Below are 16,540 nucleotides of genomic sequence, written 5' to 3'. Positions count from 1 at the left end.
TTGCAGGGTGTAGGTCCTTGACTAGGAACTGGTGAGGATGGAATCTCATATTCCTCAATGGGATCAGGTATTCCTTCGTTAAACATCCTTTCCAACAAGAAAGGTGTATGCTCACTTTCTGATGCCCCGTCCTCACTCCCTTCTTGGATGATACTAGATATGGCTAACGGTCTATGGTTCATGTGGGGTGGATGAACTTGCGTGGGAAACATTGTGTCATGAATTTTGACATGCATGGGTTCTGGTTCTAGTTTCCTTTGAGTCTCCTCCACTAAACCTCTTAGATGTTTTACTTGCTCAATCTTGTCTACTGGGTTTGGGTACGTCCCAATCTTCTTTTTACGATTCTTCCCTTTTTGCCCCTGTGGTTTATCTTGGGGGTCTTGGATTGGATTTGGAAACACTTGTGGTGTTTTCAGAGGGTCTTTATGGTTTTCTCTTATTCGGTTTTCATTTGGTTCCATGTTACGGTTTTCTTTGTCGGTCTTTCTCTTTGTGGTATTGGTTATAGTCTCCATTGTCTCGACTCAATCTGAATCATCCTCGAGGTCATTCATATACACGGGGTCATCTCCTGTTCCTATGTTTGTTTTGGAACTTGGCTTTGAATTTTCCGTATTCTGCGACTTTTTCCTTCGTGTCTTCTTTTTTTTTTCTTGGATAACTGACGCGGTATCTCTCTCTTCGAGGATATGGCCTGGCCCTTGAAGCATGGACCGTGTAATCGCATAAGCGGGTGCGACGGGTGGTATTGGCGATGTCACACTAACAATTTCGACCAAATTCAGGGGTGTGATTTTAGGCGCATTTGGGTTATAGGGGCATTGGGCAATCAAGTGATCTATGCCACAACGATTACATGTGAGTATTGGCATTGCAGACGTGCTCCCTTGATTCATTTGCATCTGTGCAGCATTCTTTTGCAGCCTAATAGGGCACTCCGCTGCTCGATGTGGTCCACCACACTCGTAGCATTGAAGAGGTGGCCTCCTAGCCTGGGTGTTGATATTTTGACCTCTGGATGCGAGACAAGCAGCTTGATAAACCGGCTTGACTTGCCCCCAACAATCTTCCATGTAGTATATAGGACACTCTTCCAATGTATCAAGTCCGTAGGCAATACTAGTGTCTATTTCCTCCTCACAGCCATCTGGATAAGCATTTGATGGCTCGCAACCCACTTGGTTCATAGGGGCGACTCTTGGATGCGGGGGCTGCGGTCCTAGCACAGGAGGTGGTAGCGGTGTAGCTTGTACAACATTTTGAGATCTAGGGACCATGTGTTGCGGTAGTTGCTCAACAGGTGGAGTAGGCATCAATACAGGAGCTCGAGGCGCATCCGTCCAGGCTACAGATGGTCTATTTGCCATCATACATTTGATCATTAAACAATCCTTAGCTTGGTGACCATACCTACCACATGCATTGCAAGTTCCATTAAATTTTACTCTAAACGTAGGGCACTCACTAGTGCTATGTGGACCTAAGCAAATGGAACACCATTGTTGCTCCCTTCTTGGATACATGTGACTATTTTGAGGGGGTCGATTATCCTTAAGAGACTCTTGGATTGCCTTGGTGAGGTCTGTCAAGAATGTCTCAAATACCTTTGGCTCATTGGCAATGGGCTTTGCAGTCATGGGTTCATACTCAATGGCTTGTGAGCTAGTGGATCTCGTGTCAGTAGACACCCTCATGCCTGCTATCATCAAGTTGTCCTCTAATTGGATTGCATTGGCAGTGACATCTTCCCAGGTTGTGATACGTCTAATCACTAGTCCATTATAGATTCCTTCATTCCTCAACCCTCGAATGAATTGATCAAGCAGTTGGTTATTGTTGAAGCGCTCATTTACAGGGCAACGAGAGTTAAAGTGCTTTAGACGACTAATGAAGTCCCTTACTGACTCTCCTTCCTTACGTTTGGCCTTCTGTAGCTGAGATGCTACACCCCAAAGCACACCTTCTCGTATGTACTCCTTTAGAAACAACCTTTGAAGGGTAGGGTAGATTGTTTTCTCGTCCACCCTTAGGGTCCTATACCAATCTCCAGCCTTCCCACTTAATGTCAAGCTTAAGGCATTGCACTTATGTAGTTCGTTGCGTTCCCCTAAGGAATCACATACTTGTTCAAACACTTCAATGTGTTTCCTAGCATCTTCGTCCCCATTGAATTTTTGCGTGAGTTTGGCAATTTGTACTGCCTTACTTCTAGGCTCTCTATCAGATGCATGACGCATATTTTCCGCGATAGATCGACCTATGGTTTGAGCAAATGCTGCCAAGTCACCTATGTGAGGAGGCAGGGCCGGTGGAGGTACTCTTGGAATCATATGTGGGAGAGAGACGGGTACCGGTCTTGGCATATGTGTGGATGATGCAGGATATGGAACATAACCGGACATAGGTCCACTCGGATAAGGGCTAGGGAGCGGCACTCGAGGAGCATGAACAAGTGGTACAATTGGAGGTGTGGAGGCCATGTGTGCATAAGGGTCTAGAGGCACATATGGTCGAGGCCCCATATTAGGTACTACGACACTAGGTAGTGGCACTGCGCTAACCGTAGATGTCATCAGTACATTCTCTGTCAGGCTTATCCCTGGAGTGAGCACTGTGTTTTCCTTGATAGAGGGTTGAGCCAAGTTAGGGAAGCTAAAGTTTTCGCTCGGAGGCTCAGATTGCATAGAGACCCCAGGTGAAATGACGTAAGATGGGTCCATGAGGCTCATTAGAGGAGTCTCCATTTGTGATAGAGTAGGCTGTTGAGCCTTGCTCGTATCCAGAAATCTCATGGGGCCAGTTGAGAGTATATTTACCCCTCGGTTTTGCCTTTCTGATTGAATAATTCCATGGATAACATTACAGATCATTTTCTGTTGATCTTCGATGCTCGTGGCACTAGAGGTGGATTGTACAATCTCTATCCATCCTACATGGTAGGCGTGGCCAGAGTGTAGATCCGTCAACACCTCAGTGTGGAGGTCGTATGTCCAATGATCATTAATGAACAATCCTTCTAGAGTCGACGTGTTAACGGTTTCTTGTGAGGTAGAAGCAATGTTGCTCCCCGTGGTTTTACTTGTCACCCACTACAAGAGGTTATGTGCTCTTGTGACGCTCTTAGCGACGGAAATACACTGGGTTTTTATAACCCCCGGCGTCGCTATAAGCGTCGCTAAAAGCGTCGCTACGAGAGCGTCGCTATATGCGTCGCTATAGGCGTCGCTATCTGCGTCGCTATCTGCGTCGCTATAGACGTCGCTATATAGCGACGATCATAGCGACGTCTATAGCGACGCTGATAGCGACGCTCTCACAGAAGAGTATAGCGACGCATATAGCGACGCTACAGAGCCATAAATAGCGACGCTTATAGCGACGCCTGAGAGAATATTTTTTTGGTGGCAGAGCATTGAATGCCTGCCACCCATCAACCATATTGTACTTGATTCACTTTTTAAAAAAAGTGCAAAGGTAAATAATAGACCCAAAATAGTCACCCACAAGACGCATTGTTTGCAAAATTGACAATTGTACACATCATAGACAAACTGAATTGATTGGCAAATGTAATAATGACAATTGTACAACATCATAGGCATAAAGAATTGATTGGCAAAAGGAATTGCGGTGACAAATGTAATAATATACATGGTTCAAAAAGACGTATAAAATCCGTCTCATGATACATAAGCTATGAGAAACCCTAAACTAATGCTATCTAGCTACGGCTAAACTGACGTCGTTTAATCAGACGTCTCATCGCGTCCAAGCGGCGTATCTGTCGGATTCTGCAAAAAAAGACAATAAGACAGTTTTCAGTAAGTATAAACATATAACGACATTTATAAAACAATACAAAAAATAAAAAAGAGTAAACCCTAATACTAACCATGCCGCTGCGAGAACTGAGAATGTCCATCAGGGCGTTTAAGCCCTTCCTGCCTGCGTACTCGCGCTCGTACGGTGTGGGATCACGTCCTGTCATCGACCACTGTCAAAACATACAAAGATTTCATTATGTTAGAACTAAAAAACTCATAAACCCTAAACTATCGAACATGCATAAAGAGCAATGTGAAAAGACTTACAAAATCGGCCTCAAATGATGCCCATCCACCGCTCCCCAAGTGGTGCGAGCTCCCTGCCTCTACTCGCGCTCTGGCTGCATCCTTTTGTTGCTTCCACTTGTCGGGATTCTCGCGCGCTGCTTTCTTCGCATTCTTCCAATCTTCTTTGGCCAGCCAATCTGGCCTATTCCACCCATTCTTGATTGCTTTTTGCACTTCGGAACGCTTGTGTTTGCAGTATTCGCGCATTCGAATCTTCATCAGGTCTTCATTGAAGCGCTGATCCCGTGTTGGAACGGGAAACTCATCATGAAGTATGCTGATGACTCTGTTTTTTAAATCACTTGGTACTTCACTCCATTTGTTTAGTATATAGTGTCTAAACAGCTGAGAGCAAAGACCACGCATGCGCGAGATCACCTTCTTGCCGTCATCATCCATGATGATGCCGCCGCTGATGTCGACGGAGTAAGGCAAGCCCTCTGGCCGGTGACGCGTGAACCTGGGTGTCCCGGCAGGGGTCTCTAGCGCCGTGTCGATGGGGGTACGGACGTCAGGTGTCTCCACCGGCGTCTGGGCCCCGAAGCGAGGAGTGTCGAGTGGGGTGGCTCCTGGCGGTGTAGGTAGAGGTGTGTAGCTTCTAGGAACAGTCAGCCGTGCAAAACCTGGCGTAGATGGCGATGCTGTGGCTGGTGTGGGGGCGGGCAAAGAAGGGGAGGGTAAAGAGCCTCGTCGAACACGAGGCGGTGTGGAGGCATCGGTGGCGGAATCCCCACAACAACCGCCACCGCCACCACTAGAGCGCCGGTGTCTAGAAGAGTGTGACGCTCGTCTCGTCGACGCCGAAGCTTCGGAGCGCGCCGAATGCTCCGAAAGAGAGGGAGATGCGGATGGTGTAGGAACGCGCGATGATGCGCCAGAGCGATGACGCTCCACGTACCACTGTCTCTGCTGCGGTGACAAAGAAGAAAGAAACTCCTCATCATCCATACCTGCATTAAACACACGAATATTTAAACTTAATATTGAATGAATAGAGTAGACAATGACGCAAAGACCATTAAATACAATGACGTAATGACGTATATAAATACAATGACGCAATGAATCGAGTGGTAGAAGAGGCAAGTCGAAAACTCAGAATTTTCAATCAAAAGATGTGAGCGCGAGTAGAAAAGAGCGTTACACACCATGGAAGCTACTTAGAGAGCTAGAGCTTTTACAGCACGGAGCAAAATTGTTCAAATACAATATTTGTGGCTTTAAGAGATCTCTCTCTCATCCTCGCATAACTCAGCATAACTTCCTATATCTATATAGAGCTCTCCGTTTAAACACATATCCTCTGTTTCATTTTGTAGCTCCTCTGCATGCACCCCATATAGAGCAGTAGCATCTTGATGCTCGTCTGGCACCACCGCAGCGGCTTCTGATTGAGCATCTTCTCTGATCTCCTCCATTGATGTCGTTGTGATTGGCACATGGTAGCCTTCATACGTCCTTGCACTACGAGGGGCTAACTCTATGACGTACCACCAGTTTGATGTAGACTTTGTAGGATGAAATACTACCTGCCAGAGCCACATAACTTACATGAGAGCTTTCAAGCACATAACTTGTAAAAGGGGGATGTTAACTATTTATATACTTACTTGTTCACAATGTTCGGGTAGTACGAAAGTGTCTCTTAGGTCAGTCCATTTCTTAGTAGAATCCACCTCAAGAAAACCAGACTCTCCTCTACGCACAGTAGCGTTTCGACCCTCCATGATTATCTTGAACCATTGCACGTCGAACAAGTCGACAAAAAATCCTCTGTAATCGATCCTCAAAATCTCTTGCAGCGTGCCGAAGTAAGTGAGTTCCGCCACCACGGGATCTGCATCAGAGGAACGTCGTCGACTAGACTGTTCAAATTTTGCCATGATTCCACAATCTTGAGTAAAACGCTTTTTGTCGATTCGTTCCACCCTAAAATGTCGACCTTTACACCATGCTGCTGTGTATGACTTATACTACAACGAACAAGGATTATGAGTGGCCGTTCAAACGTTTATAAATAAAGTCACTTGCTAGTCGTACATTGCAAACTTACTTGGTCGCGCAACCCCGAGAGTACTCCCACTCTTCTTCAGTCACTTCGTCACCGCATTGTTGTGCGCTTTTCAATTGGTTGTGCAACCATCTTAAGCTCATGAAGGTTGGTAGGCTCTCCAGAACCGCTGGATAGTGCATCGGTGGTCGTCTTCCCCGTCTCCACTCGATTCGTGCCCTTTGTCGCTCTTGCTTTGCATCCTCATATTGTGAAATCCACTTTTGCATCACTGGATTGTGAAGCATGCAAAATCGGTTGATTTTAGCCTCTAAATCTTCCGTCATCTTCTTCTCAACACCGAGATTGCACATGACAATCCCAGATATGCGCTCATCATCTATGGTTCGCCATAGCGTGTCCCGGGATTTATCAAATCCGTCTAGCCACTCTCCAATGTACACTAGGGACTCTGATACCAACCAACCTTCTGCCATGCTACCCTCCGGACGTGCCTTTTGACGCACATATCCCTTAAGCGTTTTCATGAAACGCTCTAAGAAGAACATCCATCTGGAATGAACTGTGCCAGCTATTTCCACCTCATCAACTATGTGAATAAGAAGATGCACCTGAATGGTTAGCATTGTAGTAGGAAAATGTTTCTCAAACATGCACACAAGCTCCGCAGCATTTAGTTTGGCGAATGGTATGGAGTCTACGTCGATCTCCTTTTGTGAGATCCATTGCACCAGCTTTGCAAGTTTGTAGATTGTGTTACGGATGTCGAGAGACAAACATCCCTCAATGGCAACCGGTAAAATAAACTGTAAAGTATGTGCAGCAATGATATTAAAGTCCACATTTTATGCAATGATATTAAAGTCCACTATGAACGTACCTGACACATTTTATGCCAATCGTGTGACTTCAAACCGGTAAGCTTTCCTTCTTTAGTAAAACACGTTCGGAGCGAGTGCATTACGCCAGTGGGGGTCCGCAAAGATCGAATGGCCTCTTTTACTTTGCGTTCTTGGGCTCCTGTGAAAATCCATGGTGCTTTAGGAAGTTTTATCGATCCATCAGACGCTGTTTGCGGCCAATATTGCTCCATACGATCCACATTTCTAAGGTCAACTCTGGCTCCCAAAGTATCTTTCTTGCCGGTCAAATGGTCCCATAGTAGATTACCCACATTCTTGAATATGTGCATTGGATCGAGCAAGTGATTGATCACGAGTCGAGGCCAGTATGGTAACTCGTACCATAGAGATAGTCTCTTCATCCCTGGAGGCAATCCGTCATCGCACATCTCCTTCTGCTCTAACCATGCTTGTGCAGACATCCTTGGTGGCTCTCTTCCCAAAAAGCCGTCGCGTAACACATGATTCTCCGGAAGATACGCTTGATGACCTTCGTAGATTTGCTTCTTCAGTGAGGGTGCCCTACGTGCATTCAGTCTAGGTCCACATGTGACACATGCTCTGTATCCGCTTGTTTGAAGCCCTGCATGTATACACATGATAATAGATCAACTATGGGGAAAAACCAGATTTACAGTGTCTGAGAGAGGAGTGTCAATAGATCACCTGAGCATTCTGTTAGCCCGGGATAGTCATGCATGGTCCACATTAGAATACCTCTGATCAAAGCATTCCGTCGTCCTGTGTGTCGGCTCATATCCACCACCTCTATGCCAATCCACAATTGTTGTAGCTCTTCCAATAGTGGACGAAGATACACATCCATATTCCCCACTTTATATCGCCCTGGCACAATCAAGCTTAGCCATAGGTGCCCCTTCTTCGTAGTCAACCACGGGGGAATGTTGTAGTTGACGATGACAACGGGCCATACACTGTAAGATGTTGATCTTTGACCAAATGGATTTACGCCATCCATAGCCAGGCCTAAGCGCAAATTTCGAGCTTCCCTGGCAAAATCCGACCATGTTCCATCTATATGTTTCCAGGCTGCGCAATCTGCAGGAATTCGTAGCACACCATCCGAAGATTTATTCTCCTCATGCCATGATGCTAGGGCGGCCATGGACTTACATTCGAAGAAATGCTTGATGCGAGGAAGCAAAGGAAAATGTCGCAAAACCTTTTGTGGAATTTTTGTCCCGTGGAGATCTACTCGATATCTTTCGGAATCACATTTCGGACACTTCTCCATGTCTGTGTATTCCCCTCTGAAAAGAATGCAGTCATTAGGACAAGCGTGGATAGAATTGTAATCCATCCCCAAGTTTCGCAAAATCTTTCTTGCTTCATCTCGGGAATCTGGCATCACATTGTCAGCTGGTAGAATGTGCTCTTTCAGCAATCTACACAACATAAAAATATGATACAGTCGTGTAAAAATCTATCAGATCATTATACACCATGAGTTCTATTAAAGTAAACTAATTGTAATAGATCACCTGAAAAGCGCTGTGACGCTAGTGTCACTCCATCCAAACTTTGCCTGCATGTTGAGAAGAACCAGGAGTGCTTTCAATCTAGACATACGTGCTCCATTATACAATGATGTATCGGCTTCACTTTTCATATCATCATAGATAAGCCTTTCTGAATCCATGATCGTCTCGATCATTTCATCAATCTCGGGCTCAAACATTGCCTCGTTGGGAATGTGCTCTGCATGATCATCCCCCGAGCTGTCAGAGGCTACATCTTGTGGCCTCACATATGCTGCTTGACCAAAGCGCCTGCGAACACGTCTATTGGGTTGCAAGATTGCTGCTTGTTGGCCAGCGTCAGAGTCCGACGAGTTATAATTGGCAACAACTCGATCTATAATAGATGGATCGAACTCGCCAAATTCTCGAACGTGCTGCAAAGAAACACGTCTTGTCCGTCGCACAGCATGCTTGCATTGATTACAAGGACATAAGACCCTCGTTGAGAGATAGGTGTTTCGGTTGGACGGTCCCACATCCTCGTCGCTACTCATAATGAGGATAAAAAACTTATAACCTAGACAACAAATTTAATATTCTATTGGCATTCTTCGTCTTATCTCTCTCTCTCTCTCTCTCTCTCTCTCTCTCTCTCTCTCTCTCTCTCTCTCTCTCTCTCTCTCTCTTACCTCACATTCTCTAGTCATGTCCAATCCCCGCACACCTCGGTCTAGAGGTGCACGGAGATCAGAACCACCGGGTTATAATCTCGTCTTTATTGGTCAATACCTATATTTGTGGGTACAAGAAATCTAGACACCCACGTCTACATGATACTGCATGTAGTGGACAAAATCCCTTTGCCTCTTCTCTAGCTGTAGCACTTCACTTCATCTTAACATCTTTTCACAGTAGATCTTTTCACTGTTCGTCTAACTCTAAACCCTAAACCGTAAGTAATTCTTGCGTGGACTCAATCTAACGTAAATAAGCGTAAATCTAAATAAACGTAAATCTAACTAAAAATAAAGCTAAATCTAATTTAACGTAAGTCTAATGACTAGAGGTTGTCTAGATGGTCATTGTGTCGGGGATGTAGTGACTCTTGCCGCCCTGAAGATCCACCTTCTTCCCTATCTTCTGAAGACATTTCACCAGTACTTTTGGATCGACGGAGCCCACTATGAGTGAAGGCAGCAATACCCTATATTCCATTGAGGGCTTTCTTCACCCGCTTCATGCAGGCATCGCAGTCTATGGAGACCCGCATCTAATCTAATATAACATAAATCTAAATCTAGCTTAAATAAATGTAAATCTAGTTAAAAATAAACCTAAATCTAATTTAATGTAAGTCTACATATAACCTAATCTTTAACGTCTTTTAAAATAGTTTCCTACGACGTTATAACTCTCTTCTTCCTGTGTGTGTGCGCGTGTGTGGATGTGTGTGCCAATAAAAAGAGATAAATGGTATAACCTTTCTATCACCCATGCCAAGTATGATAGATTGATTATGCCATTTCTCTCTTGAATAATAGGTCTTCAGTTCAACTCCTCGTCGGCTAGATCTTTAGGTCTTTTAATTTTAATTATTTCCTACGACGCTCCCTTAGTTTCTCTTTCTTTCTCTCTCAATGTGTGTGCGTTTTTTTGGATCGTATGCATGTTTTCTTTCTCTTTTCCTCTCTCAATGTGTGCGTTTTTTGTTTATGCATGTTCTCTCTCTCTTTTCCTCTCTCAATGCGTGCGTTTTTTGTTTATGCATGCTCTCTCTCTCTTTTTCTCTCTCAATGTGTGTGTGCATTCTTTGTTTATGTATGTGTGTGCGTTTTTGCACTCTCTCTCTCTCTCTCTCTCTCTCTCTCTCTCTCAAAAACACTATATGTGTGTGTGTATGTGTGTGTGTGTGAGAGAGAGAGCGAGGGAGAGAGAAAGAGAGGAAGGGAACATGAGAATGAGGAGAGGGAAGGAGCATACCTGTCTCTGCTTCCTCTCCTCGTGTGTGTGTGTGTGTGTGTGTGTGTGTAAAAGAGAGAGAGAGAGAGAGAGAGAGTGAGGGAGAGCGTTACCTGCTCTTTGCTTGAGGGCGTCGAAAAACTCAGATCTGAGATCTGAGTTTTTGGGCGCGCTCGGTTATTTTTTTTACCCCAGCTGGCGTCGCTATAAGCGTCGCTATGAGCGTCGCAAATTTACAAAGAAATTTGCGACGCTCATAGCGACGCCGGGAATTTTTTTTTTTAGCGTCGCTGTGTGAGCGTCGCTAATGTGAAGAGCCTCTTGTAGTGACCAACGGTACTCTAGAGGGAACTTCTGAAGGAGGCAGCTCAACAGGGCCTTCTTGGTAAGAAGCTGGTAGGATATCCACATGGACACTCTTTGGGGGTGTGGGGTCCACGTGCGATGTGAAAGGAGAGTCCACTTCCTCACCCCCTTCGTGTGCTTCATTTGCATCAGGTTCCGAGTGAGTAGCTCTACCTAATGTTTCCATGAAACGGCTAAACATACTAGTACTAGGCTGTGGAGCTTCGGGAGGTGCATGGCCTTCTCTCTCAGTGTTTTGGGTAGGGTATGCTTCCATGATTTCTGAGTCGGAGAAGGAATCACTAGCGGCTATTTTAGGGTCTTGGGTGGTGCTACCTTGTGTCCCCGTTGAGGGTCTAGAGATTATCGTGGATGGGTAATGGGTGTCCGTATAAACAGAGGCACCCTCAATATGCTCGTGTTCTAGCACCCGCCCAGAGCGTAAGTGCATGTGCTTTTGATACCCTAAGGTGTCAAAAAGCTGCTCTAGGAGGCCTTGTGACTAGTTTTTAGCGTGTTTTTTGTTTGTTTTTTTGCTAGATTTTTTAGAGCGTGTCGTGGAATGGGCCGTGTGATAGCTCGAAACAAGCGTATCGGTCAGAGGGTCGTGCCGTGCTTTACAGCCCTCCGTTTGGTCACTCTATGCCCTCGGAATCCCTAAAACTGTCAATTTCCAGTAGGGAACTAGGCCCAAACTAGAAAGTCTAAGGGTGCAAGTGGGAAGAGAAAGGAGGAGAGTGGAGGACTTGTCCCAGATGCTCTCATTCTCTCTTGAGGGAGTAGGGTATATATATAAGAGTGAGTCTAGTATATATCATAGGACTGAGGCCTGGGCTTGGGCTTGGGCTTGGGCTAGGGCTTGGGGAAATGATCCCGATCCCGATCTATCTTTTATACAAACCAACCCGTCCGTTTTAAGATTCACGTTTTTTATTTTCGAAAAATTTAGCTGCCCGCTCACTCGCGTCTTTTATTTTTCGATGTTTTTTTTTTATGCAGAAATGCAGAAAACGCAGAAATTGAAAAAAACGCAAGAATTGTAGAAAATTGAAAAAGCACAGAAAATTGTAGAAACTAGAACTTGACAGAAAATTTAACATGGAAAACACAGAAAATGCAGAAATTGAAACTTGACAGAACAAGAAAATGCAAAAAATGCAAAAACGCAAGAAATGCTAACTGTGCAGTGCAAACCAGAAAACGTAGAAAACGCAAAAAACAGAAATCTCCACACAACTACACACCCTCATTCCCTGCCTTTCCTATGATAGAGATTGCACCACAAGAAAGCGTAAAGTGCTAACCGAGCTTAGTGTAGGGCATTTCCCCGGCAGCAGCGCCAAAAATGTGCACTCCTTGCCGCACTGTCGAAGCAAGGGACTTGCCGATACACCGTGTGCGAGCCGCAGACGGCTCCAAGCGCACAACAAGCCTAAACTAGAAAGCTCAAGAGAGCAAAGGGTGTGTCACTCACCGCTCTACGCTCGCCTTTGTGGTGGATTCCTCGCCGCGATGAAGAAGAAGCTACAGTCGTGCCGCGCTCAACCGCTTCGCCGCCGTCGTGCCTTCGTAATGCTCGATCGCACACACACTCTCCCTCTCTCTCTCTCTCTCTCACACACACACACACACACAAGGAGGTGAAGAAGAAGAAGATGGAGATGGAGATGGAGCAAGAGCACTCTTCTATTGCACAAATGAGAGAATGAGTAAAAATTAGGTTTAGTTGGCTTTTATAGGAGCTCACCCCATTCACACTTGGGCGCCCATGCTTAGCCAACTAACCCTAGCATGTTCGTGTTAGAGTGCGCCTCTCATTGGCGATCACTCTACCTTTCCCTATTGGTCCGACAAGCCCGGTACCTGACTCTACCAAATACATAATACGCGTCCATCGTAGGTGATGGGGTGTCCGTGAGCCGTGAGGGTTAACAGTCTAATTCTTGGATAGTAGATTCCGGGGCTTCATTCCATGCGACACCACACAAGCAACATTTCCAAGACTACACCAAAGGTAATATCGGGTATGTATACTTGGGAGATGATGAAGCTTGTGAGATTGTCGGCAAAGGTACAGTTTCTATCAAAACTGCTAACGGAAATGAATGGAAGCTTAAAGATGTTAGGCATGTTCCTTCTCTTCGCAAAAATTTGATCTCTACAGGACAATTGGACGATGAAGGTCACAACATTGCATTCGGAAACAAACGGTGGAAGATCTCAAAGGGATCTTTGGTGGTTGCCAAGGGTGAAAAAGTCGGTACACTTTACTTGTGTACTGCTAGCACGCAGCCTTCAGCTTGTGCAGCAACTACAGAAGTAGATAGTGGGGTGTGGCACTACCGACTTGGGCATATGATTGCCAAAGGAATACAAATCCTTCAAACAAAGAAGCTTCTACCAGGTTTGAAAGAAGTGGACTTAGCGTTCTGTGAAGATTGTGTTTATGGTAAACAAAAGAGGGTAAAATTTCAAAAATCAGGAAATGAAAGAAAAAATAAAAAACTTGAGTTGTTTCATTCTGATGTTTGGGATCCTACAAGTACACCATCACTTGGTGGCACATTGTACTATGTAACATTCATAGACGATGCGACTAGAAAAACATGGGTTTATGTCATGAAGAATAAATCCGATGTTTTTTCCATATTTCAAAGGTGGAAAGCCTTTGTGGAGAATGAAACAGGTACCAAGGTTAAATGCCTTAGATCCGACAATGGAGGCGAATATTGCAGCCAAGATTTTGAAAGCTTTTGTGCTAGCAATGGCATTTGGAGGCAAAGGACAACCCCAAGGACACCTCAACAAAATGGGATTTCAGAAAGGATGAAGAGGACAATCATGGAACGAGCACAAAGCATGCGGCTACATGCAGGCCTACCGCTTGAGCTTTGGGCGGAAGCTGTAAGTACGTCTGTGTACTTAATCAATTGGTCACCCTCAACGGCATTGGATGGGGGAGTTCCAGAAGAGGCATGGACAGGTAAACCGGTGAATTATGCATTTTTCAAAGTGACTGCAAACGGTGACAATGTGCAACAACATCAACCAAATGAGGAGCCTCAACCTATTCCCCGAAGATCTACAAGAGCAAGTAGACCTCCAGAAAGGTTTGTTCCTTCCTTCAACCATCTCTTCATCTCAGATTCTGGAGAGCCGGAATCATATGAAGAAGCTATGCAACATGAATCCAAAGAAGAATGGACGAAGAGCATGCAAGTGGAGATGGACTCACTACATCTCAACCAAACATGGGAGCTGGTTGAGTTGCCTAAAGGTAAGCGGGCACTTCAAAACAAATGGGTGTACAAGCTAAAGGAAGAAGAAGGTGGGAAGAAAAGGTACAAGTCTAGGCTTCTAGTAAAAGGTTTTTCCAAAAGAAAGGTATTGACTTCGATGAAATATTTTCTCCTGTTGTAAAAATGAACTCAATTAGGCTTGTCTTAAGCCTTGTGGCTGCTCATGATCTAAATCTCGAGCAAATGGATGTAAATACGGCATTCCCTCACGGTGACTTAGAGGAGGAAATCTACATGCTTCAACCAAAGGGGTATGAAGTAAAAGGTAAGGAGAAAATGGTTTCACTACAAGAGGTTGTGTGCTCTTGTGACGCTGTTAGTGACGGAAATACACTGGGTTTTTATAACCCCCGGCGTTGCTAAAACCATCGCTAATAGCGTCTCTACGAGAGCGTCGCTATATGCGACGCTATAGGCGTCGCTATATAGAGACGCTCATAGCGACGCTCATAGCGACGGTTATAGCGACGTTTACACAGAAGTCTATAGCGACGCTTATAGCGACACTCCAGAGCCATAAATAGCGACGCTCCAGAGCCATAAATAGCGACTGTTATAGCGACGTCCGAGAGAATTTTTTTTTGGTGACAGGGCATTGAATGCCCTGCCACCCATCAACCATATTGTACTTGATTCACTTTTTAAAAAAAGTGCAAGGGTAGATAATAGACCCAAAATAGTCACCCACAAGACGCATTGTTTGCAAAATTGACAAGCGTAAAATTGACAATTGTACACATCATAGGCAAAATGAATTGATTGGCAAATGTAATAATGACAATTGTACAACATCATAGGCATAAAGAATTGATTGGCAAAATGAACTACGGTGACAAATGTAATAATATACATGGTTCAAAAAGACGTATAAAATCCGTCTCATGATACATAAGCTATGAGAAACCCTAAACTAATGCTATCTAGCTACGGCTAAACTGACGTCGTCTAGTCAGACGTCTCATCGCGTCCAAGCGGCGTATCTGTCGGATTCTGCAAAAAAAGACAATAAGACAACTTTCAGTAAGTATAAACATATAACGACATTTATAAAACAATACAAAAAATAGAAAAGAGTAAACCCTAATACTAACCATGCCGCCGCGAGAACTGAGAATGTCCATCAGGGCGTTTAAGCCCTTCCTGCCTGTGTACTCGCGCTCGTACGATGTGGGATCACGTCCTGTCATCGACCACTGTCAAAACATACAAAGATTTCATTATGTTAGAATTAAAAAACTCATAAACCCTAAACTATCGAACATAAAGAGCAATGCGAAAACACTTACAAAATCGGCCTCAAATGATGCCCATCCACCGCTCCCCAAGTGGTGCGAGCTCCCTGCCTCTACTCGTGCTCTGGCTGCATCCTTTTGTTGCTTCCACTTGTCGGGATTATCGCGCGCTGCTTTCTTCGCATTCTTCCAATCTTCTTTGGCCAACCAATTTGGCCTGTTCCACCCATGCTTGATTGCTTTTTGCACTTCGGAACGCTTGTGTTTGCAGTATTCGCGCATTCGAATCTTCATCAGGTCTTCATTGAAGCGCTGATCCCGTGTTGGAACGGGAAACTCATCATGAAGTATGCTGATGACTCTGTTTTTTAAATCACTTGGTACTTCACTCCATTTGTTTAGTAGGTAGTGTCTAAACAACTGAGAGCAAAGACCACGCATGCGCGAGATCACCTTCTTGCCGTCATCATCCATGATGATGCCGCCGCTGAAGTCGACGGAGTAAGGCAAGCCCTCTAGCCAGTGACGCGTGAACCTGGGTGTCCCGACAGGGGTCTCTAGCGGCGTGTCGATGGGGTACGGACGTCAGGTGTCTCCACGGGCGTCTGGGCCCTGAAGCGAGGAGTGTCGAGTGGGGTGGCTCCTGGCGGAGTAGGTAGAGGTGTGTAGCTGCTAGGAACAGTCAGCCGCGCAAAACCTGGCGTAGATGGCGATGTTGTGGCTGGTGTGGGGGCGGGCAAAGAAGGGGAGGGTAAAGAGCCTCGTCAAACACGAGGCGGTGTGGAGGCATCGGTGGCGGAATCCCCACAAAAACCGCCACCGCCACCACTAGAGCGCCGGTGTCTAGACGAGGGTGAAGATCGTCTCGTCGACGCCGAAGCTTCGGAGCGCGCCGAATGCTCCGAAAGAGAGGGAGATGCGGATGGAGTAGGAACGCGCGATGATGCGTCAGAGCGATGACGCTCCACGTACCCCTGTCTCTGCTGCGGTGACAAAGAAGAAAGAAACTCCTCATCATCCATACCTTCATTAAACACACGAATATTTAAACTTAACATTGAATGAATAGAGTAGACAATGACGCAAAGACCATTAAATACAATGACGTAATGACGCATATAAATACAATGACGCAATGAATTGGGTGATAGAAGAGGCAAGTCGAAAACTCAGAATTTTCAATCAAAAGATGTGAG

The sequence above is a fragment of the Adiantum capillus-veneris genome, chromosome 27 (assembly GCF_014529385.1).
Source record: "Adiantum capillus-veneris isolate H3 chromosome 27, ASM1452938v2, whole genome shotgun sequence".
Taxonomy (NCBI): domain Eukaryota; kingdom Viridiplantae; phylum Streptophyta; class Polypodiopsida; order Polypodiales; family Pteridaceae; genus Adiantum; species Adiantum capillus-veneris.
The sequence above is the reverse complement of the archived record's forward strand: the minus strand, read 5'-3'. Positions refer to the sequence as shown.